The sequence below is a fragment of the Penaeus monodon genome, unplaced genomic scaffold, assembly GCF_015228065.2.
Source record: "Penaeus monodon isolate SGIC_2016 unplaced genomic scaffold, NSTDA_Pmon_1 PmonScaffold_8767, whole genome shotgun sequence".
Lineage (NCBI taxonomy): Eukaryota > Metazoa > Arthropoda > Malacostraca > Decapoda > Penaeidae > Penaeus > Penaeus monodon.
This window is the reverse complement of record NW_023664067.1, coordinates 1-7500: the sequence shown is the minus strand read 5'-3', so window position 1 is coordinate 7500 and position 7500 is coordinate 1. Positions and strand designations below refer to the sequence as shown.

The 7500-nt window shown below is 36.3% G+C and overlaps 1 pseudogene; it reads left to right on the top strand.

The window, feature by feature from the left end:
• LOC119571939 overlaps nucleotides 1–5351 on the top strand; it is a 6263-nt pseudogene extending 912 nt beyond the window's left edge.
• The last annotated feature ends 2149 nt before the right edge of the window (nucleotides 5352–7500 follow it).

The following is a 7500-nucleotide window of genomic DNA, read 5'->3' as shown; positions in this document are numbered from 1 at the left end:
CCCAACTCCACGTCGCAAAAATTATTCCGAGTTGCCGTGACTGGGTATTCCCTTTTGGTGTATAACCCCTCAACGCCCCCTCGGCAAACATTGCCTTCACATAACTATGCATAGCAATATAGAGCTGAAACTCAGGAGCACTGAGGGAACTTAGTCTGTGGATGGTGCTTTCTGCAATCTGTTTCCTTGATCTGTAGCATTATGGTTCCCGTCTGTAGATTATGTCTTGGGCTGACGACTGCAAATATTTGTCCTCTACAATATCATCATCAGTTTGCCCAGGCTCAGTGTATCCATACCTTTAAGATAAACCAAAATTTTATCTTTTGAAAGCAATTATGAGTTAGTTGGACATTTATTATTATTATTATATAAGCAAATGGCTTCGCATTTAGTGACACAGCCTCTGCACCTGTAGTCTCCAGCTAAGGCTAACAAATCTCTGTCACATATCAAAATAAATTTTGCATATCTCTTGTGATGATTTATGATCAAATCGGGAACCAGTTCAGGGTGTCTTGCCAAAATATATTTAGTGCTGTTTTGTTGCCTTTGCTGGAGCAGAAAGTGTGGAGGATGCAGCAATTGCTTGACAATACAACTCTCATTGGTTTGAGTGGGTTTGGAGAAATGACATCTTGTGAGTGGCAAAAAATATTCCCTTTTGAAAACTACAGCAGGTGTCTTACAAAGATATACCAATTAATAGCCATAAAAGAATACAATGTATTCAAAGTAAAGGTAGTCTGTCCATGGTCGCATATGAAAGTCGGCAAAGCTACAAAGCAAACAATGCCATAATCTGAGCACTTCATCCCATGGCGTTGATCAAGAAGCTACTGTCACCTGCACTTGTGGAAGACTGTAGACCTCCCTAGTGTATTTCCTTCAAATTAAATCTTAATTTAACCTTAGAGTGAATAAATACCTGAGGTAGAGGAGAAAGTACCATCATGAAAAATATGATTTAGAAGAGGAAAATTAATTGAAAACCATTAGTAGAATTTTCTCTATGGTCTTAATATTAAATTTTTCACAGCTAAGGTTTATATGTAGTATGATTGTACAGAATATGGGCAGAACAGATGTGGAAGACTTGTTTGATTTACTGTGTAGTCCATGTCTTCATCGCGAATTAAGAATTTAGTGAAACTTTAGTGTATTATTTATACTTTTGCCCAGCAATGAAATTTATCATTTAAGGCCTGAAGGATTTTAGATGAATAGTCCTGGCAGGTTGCTTTCGTTCCAAGTGCAAAGTGTCTGGCCTCTTTTTTTCTTTTTTGTTTCTTTCTTTCAGCAAAGGCACCACTTTTCTTTTGTATATAATAAAGTACCATGCCCAGATGGTTCCAATTGGCATATTACTGTGGGTATTTTGATGTTCACTGTTATCTATAATTTTTTTCCATTTCCAGAAATAAAACTTTGTATGAATATGTGTATTTTAGACAGTTTACTCTATGTATATACTGTGTAATCATCTAGATATCTTAATTTTCCCTGTAGGTATGGTAATCTCAGTTATTACAAATGACTGACAAAATTAAAGTTTTAAGTCTTCTGCATGTGATCCAGTTTAATAATAAGTCATAGCAAATTAGTCATAATATGATTAATATGGGAGAAGATAGGTTTGTATAGGTATACTAAACTGAGGGAATCTCAGTTTGGTTTCTCAGTCCATAAAGGGTGAACAAATTCAAAGCTTTGTGTGGTGTGTGTGTGTGTGTGTAGGAAGGTAGGTTGGTTAGAGTGGGAAATGAGACTGAACTTGGTAAAAAAAGATTAGGAAAGTGTTTCTTGTCATTATATGGCCCCCTTATGAGACAGAATAATGTGAGGGGGAAAATGGAGAGGTTGTAAGAAAAAATATTGTAAAGAGGGGTGGACATTTTTTTCCAGAGTTTGGCACTAGGTTATACTCGTACTAAATTATTGCAGTATATATATTTTTTTAATGATTGATACTATACACTTTATACTCTGTGTACAGCAGTATTGAAATCTAGTTATATTGTTTCAAAGCAACTAAGAGGTGGTTTGACAGTCAATGGATGGATTTATTTAATTTGTATTGTAGGTAAGAGTTGTTTTACTAATAAGTGACATGTAAGTAATATGCATAAGAGGAAAGTATATCTTTTGATGACAACTTTCTTGTTGTACATGTTTCTCTCTTAACTTTGTGTGATTGGCTTTCCTTATCATCTGCCTACTTTTTTTACCCAGAAAAGAATGTCTTCAAATGTATCATAATATCGTAACATGCTAACTGCAATAGAACATTATTGAAAGTGTCTTGTGTCGCCATTGCCTTTCTCATGTCTTTATGTTCAATATATAGCTAAATGTTGTCCTGATATTTGTCACTGCATAAAGTTTTTAAGTGGTATAAAAATTAGATTTTGCTTTGAGTGGATTCACAGAACATCATCTCCGACAATGAAGAGTCACTCTTCTGGGTTGTAAAGACCACCTCATTTTCTTGTTTAATTACAAGGTAAAAAGTACAACAAAGAAAAAAAGGTTCATGGGATGCTATCATCACCTTGGTGTGAATAAAGAAAGTGCAGTTACAGCTTCAAAATATAGCAATATTCTTATTAAATCATTGCTTTTTGTATAGCGTGGGGGTTTTCCCAACCTGGGGGCCTTGGAGCATTTTGAAAATTTTGACAGAATCTGGAAAGATGACACTGAACGGGGTGGAGAATATCATACATTGGTTGGGGGCCACTCAATAGAAAAGGTTGGGAACCACTAGTACAGAATAAAAGGTGTGGCAGGGCTATTACATTCTTTAAGAATTATTATTTTTCCTTCAGGGTAATGAATATTTAGTGGAATATCCATGTTTGTGAAAAACAGCTTCATGGTTTCAGCTAAAATAATTTTTATTTTTATATTCTAATAATTTTTTTTTCTCTTTACCTATTCTTTTTGAGGGTAAAAGAATAAGATAAAGAAATTTTGCAACAGTTATTGTTAACCACTTTCCGCCAGGGAAAATACTGTGCTCATTTTTATTATTTTATTTTTTTGTGAAATGTCTGCACATAGATGCTCTGCTAGTGCTTAGCCACAAAGCGGTTTTTTAGTAGACCTTGTGACCTTACCTAATTTCTCCTTTGTTTAAAATTTGGGCAGAAAAAAAAATATTTTTATATATGCTATGAGTAATTGATGGTGTTATTTCTATTATAAATTTTATAATTACTATAATGTTATAACATTAATAATATAACAAAATATTTTCATAAATCAAGGAAAGGGTTGAACGGGGGAGATAGGTAGTACTCGTAATTGGCTCATTGATGACTTAGTACAGGTGAGCCACCTATGTGTAAAATTAATGAATAAAGTAAACTCACAGTGGGTAGGTATGTATGTACATGCCATGCCTATCAGCAATGGGTTAAAAACTTCATTTGATAGAGTGTCCAGAATGGCTGTCTCTTGGAGTATATAAATTGATTATTAAAAAGATCAAGAGAATTGCTCTTTTTTACTACTGAATTTTCTTTACTTGTAGTCTGTTTTTCATATGAAAATGTAAAACTAAAGCTTTCTTCTCCTCCCCAACTTCAACATGAGCTCATGACTTTGATGATGTCAGCAAACAAAGGCATCTCGGCTTTCCCGGAAGGGGACCCAAACTCTTTAAATGGATCGGCACAATCACTGGTCCAGCATCCACGGTAGGAATTTTCAGTGAGACCTTGTAAAAGCTTTAATATTTATTAATTATTTTATGAAATTTGTGTACTTGCAGACTTAGCTTGTATATAAACAAAACTAAATTTAAAAACAGTACTGTTTTAGTAAATTGCAATATTTTATTTTCTTCAGATTTCTTATTGTTTTATAGTTTAGATATGTCCCAAAGGATTTTCATTAAGTTTTTGTATTTGTTCAGATTTACAATATACCTCTTTCAATATAGCAGATATGGTACACAATTTAAACCATTTTTACTCAATCTTTATGCTTATTTCAGGTATATGAGGGACTCTCCTACAAACTCTCTCTAGAATTTCCCCCTAGCAGTTATCCATACAGCGCGCCAACGCCCAAGTTCGTCCCCTCATGCTTCCATCCAAATGTCGACCCCCATGGTAACTCTGTCTAGACATCTTAAAAGAGAAGTGGTCTGCGTCTTATGATGTGCGATCGATTCTCCTTTCGATCCAGTCATTATTTGGAGGTATGTAAATCCCCCCATCTAGGTGAGGGGGAAATGTCTGATCATAAATGAATTGGCTGGAGGGGCAGGGGGATGGGAAAGTCTCATTGTGGAAATTTTTTTGATGAGGGGCAGGGTGGTGGAGTGACTCGTGGGTTCTTGTTACTGAGTGTTGAGTGACGGGGATTTTCTTGCTATGAGTATACAAAGGTATTATGGGTCCTTTTGAAAGGTGCTCTGTGGGGGGAAGCCAGCTCCAAGGATATACTGTAACCCTTTGCTGGAGTGGAAAGGGCTCCTACCCATCTTAACGGCAGCATAGAATGTGTTTTTGAAGTTGAATATGAGAATAAAACACAAATAAATTTTACTTACTGTATTTTTTTTTGCACTGGGTGTAAATCACCCAGGAATCTTATCGGAGTCTGTTAACCATTATGACCGAAGATTTGCCCCTCACATCATGAAAAAAAGATAAATTGGCTCACGGTGCAGTTGACATAAACATGCTGTCAGGGGGGAAAATTTTGGCTTGTGGGATGTGACATGAAAATTTCCATCGTGAGTATTTTGGCCGAAGGCTTTGGGGTGATAGGAATGACTCATCATGGAGGATGATTAGATTCATTTGGCTTTAAGAAAGTTTTTTTTTTTTTTTTTTTTTTGTGTGTGTGTGTGTGTGTGTGTTTATTCCATCAATAAGTGAGTGTGGAATGTACTGTCCCATGAGCCATGACTAAAGAATACTTTCCAGGAGATGCTATTTCAATTCACGGGATCCTTTTGTGGCTGCTGTGGCACAGTTTGTTTTACAGAAAATTGAGTATTACAAGAAATATTAAAATGACACAAATAACAGTGTTACTTGTTGCGGGTTATTATTGCACTGAAGTATGGGCCCACTTAGAGAGATGATACAGAGTCTGTGCAAAGGGAAAAAAGAAAATTACTAACTGACTTTGCATCAGTCATGAACAGCCTCGGCGCCAGGGGTACTTAAACACTAGCCCATACCCTCATTGGGACCATACATAATTTCAGGCTCACCATGGCCATTAATGAAGATTTTGTACTCTTATTAGTAGCATTGAGGCTTACCCCTGCATCAACTAGCCCATCGAAAATTAAAAATCTCTGGTTTTCCCAACCCCTACCTCTTCTTTGACATGGCCCTATCACAGCTACTACTACTCCTTTGCTATCAATTTGGTCCATTCCAAAAAATCACCCAGGTCATTACTCAATCTTCAGAATACATCTCTTCCAACAGCTGTTTCCTCCTGCAGTTTTTCTTCATTTTCTATCCCCTTCTCTCCCTGTCAAATTCTTCAGTCATTCTAAATCCATATACTCTGATATCTACCACTTTCCTGTTTTCCTACCCCCCTCCCCCCTCACTTTAAACCCGTTCACCAGGCGAGCTAAACATTCCACCCCATCTTCTACCACATTTTCTTCAACACCCACCTCTCCTCTGCTCCCTTTGGGAAAACTGTCTCTCCTTTCCTCTTAAGAAAGTCTTCATATCTCAGACCTCTCCACCTAACCCCTCCCCCGAAACTTGCGAGGACATCCAGAACTTCCTAAACATGACCCAAGAGAAAGTGCCTCTCCTTCATCCACTCTCCAATCTTTCTACTCCCATTCCCTCTACATTCAAAGTACAATACATCCTTCTCCTTTTATTCCCCTTACCCTCTTCCTCCCATTATCTCCCAAGATACCCCATCCTTTACTTTATCAGTCTGCACCTTCCCCCCCCTTCCTGATGCTCATGTGACTTCTTCATCCTTCCCTCCTGATGTATTCCTCATACTTCACCTTCACTGTTCCTGTCTCATTCCCTGGGTTCTCCCCCCCACTTCTGTGACACCCATTTCTACTCTTATTACCCACTGATTGCTTCATAGTGGCTCGTTTGCTCTGTTCCTCTTACAGTATCCCTCTTTCTTCCTCAGATGCATTGATGCTCTCCTTTTAATCCCATTGCCTTACACTCTTAACCCCTACTCCCTTTTACTAAACTCCACCTTGCCCATTTGCTTCTTTTTATTCTTTTCACTATTATATTATGACATCTAACACATTAACTCTTTACCGTTTTTGCCACAACACTTCATTGTAGTACTATATGACCTTATATGTCTATCACATTTATTTGTTTTAACTATTGATCATTTACCTGGCTTTGACTTGGCAAGACATTGCATGGACAACAATACAATTTTGCCTACCTACTTAGCCCAGTGATGAGCAATGCCTACTGGGCTGTATTTGATCATGTAGGTCATGATATACAGTGCTTTTATTGATATCATTATATTCACATTCTATTTTCACAGTATATGACAGACCATTTCTTTTTAACTGTTAAATCTTAATTTTGAAGTTGGAACTTTGAAGAGGATATTAAAACAGGATAAACATGGATTGCATTGTGAGGGATAATATGGAGTCCATGAATACAGTGTATTCATTATTCCTTTTTGGAGAAAATAATCTAAATGAGACCAAATAGCACAATAGGCAGTAAACTCCATTTGTACATGCTAAATTTACCCCAAGTTTTGCAATATATATAACTGTAAATAGACCATATCAAGAAGGGATGTAAATGTCTCAGAATAACCACCCAGTTAATGCATGCCAATCATCTCAGCACTTATTGGCAACAGTTGTCATATATTACATACAATCATAATATTTTATTAGCTGCAGCAAAAATTTTGGTCAGTGGTTATTGTTAGTTAGTGATCACTGCCAATTATCCTCTATTTTAAGTCATCTCTATTTCTCTTCAAAAAGAAAATTGATAGACTGCATTGAACATTCAGTATTATCTTGGACTTAGAGTGGAAAGCCTCTACTTTAACATTTTTTAACATCCTGCTCTAAGGTATTAGTGCTTTGATATTAGTATTTGTAATTTCAATGATAACTATTGGCACTGGGTACATCCACCATCACTTTAGTTTTTATCACTTTGTTTTCACAAATATGGCTTCAAAGTGCTTTTGATGTCTAGCACATTTATTGTGTTTAACTGTTAACCATTCACACGTGCTTCATCAACAAGAATTGATTAGAAAGCATATTTATTTACCCCATTCCTTTAGTTTGTGACAATTTTTCTAACTAATACTATTATTATTATTACTGACATTATTATTAGTAACTCTATTAGCAATTTGTATAGAATAGAAAATACATTATTACCAGGATAGGAATAGCTTAATAGGTGAGATCAGATAGCCTAGTAATCAAATCTTGGTGACTAGGTCTTGTTGAGCCATCATATGGATAAGCCTATTATT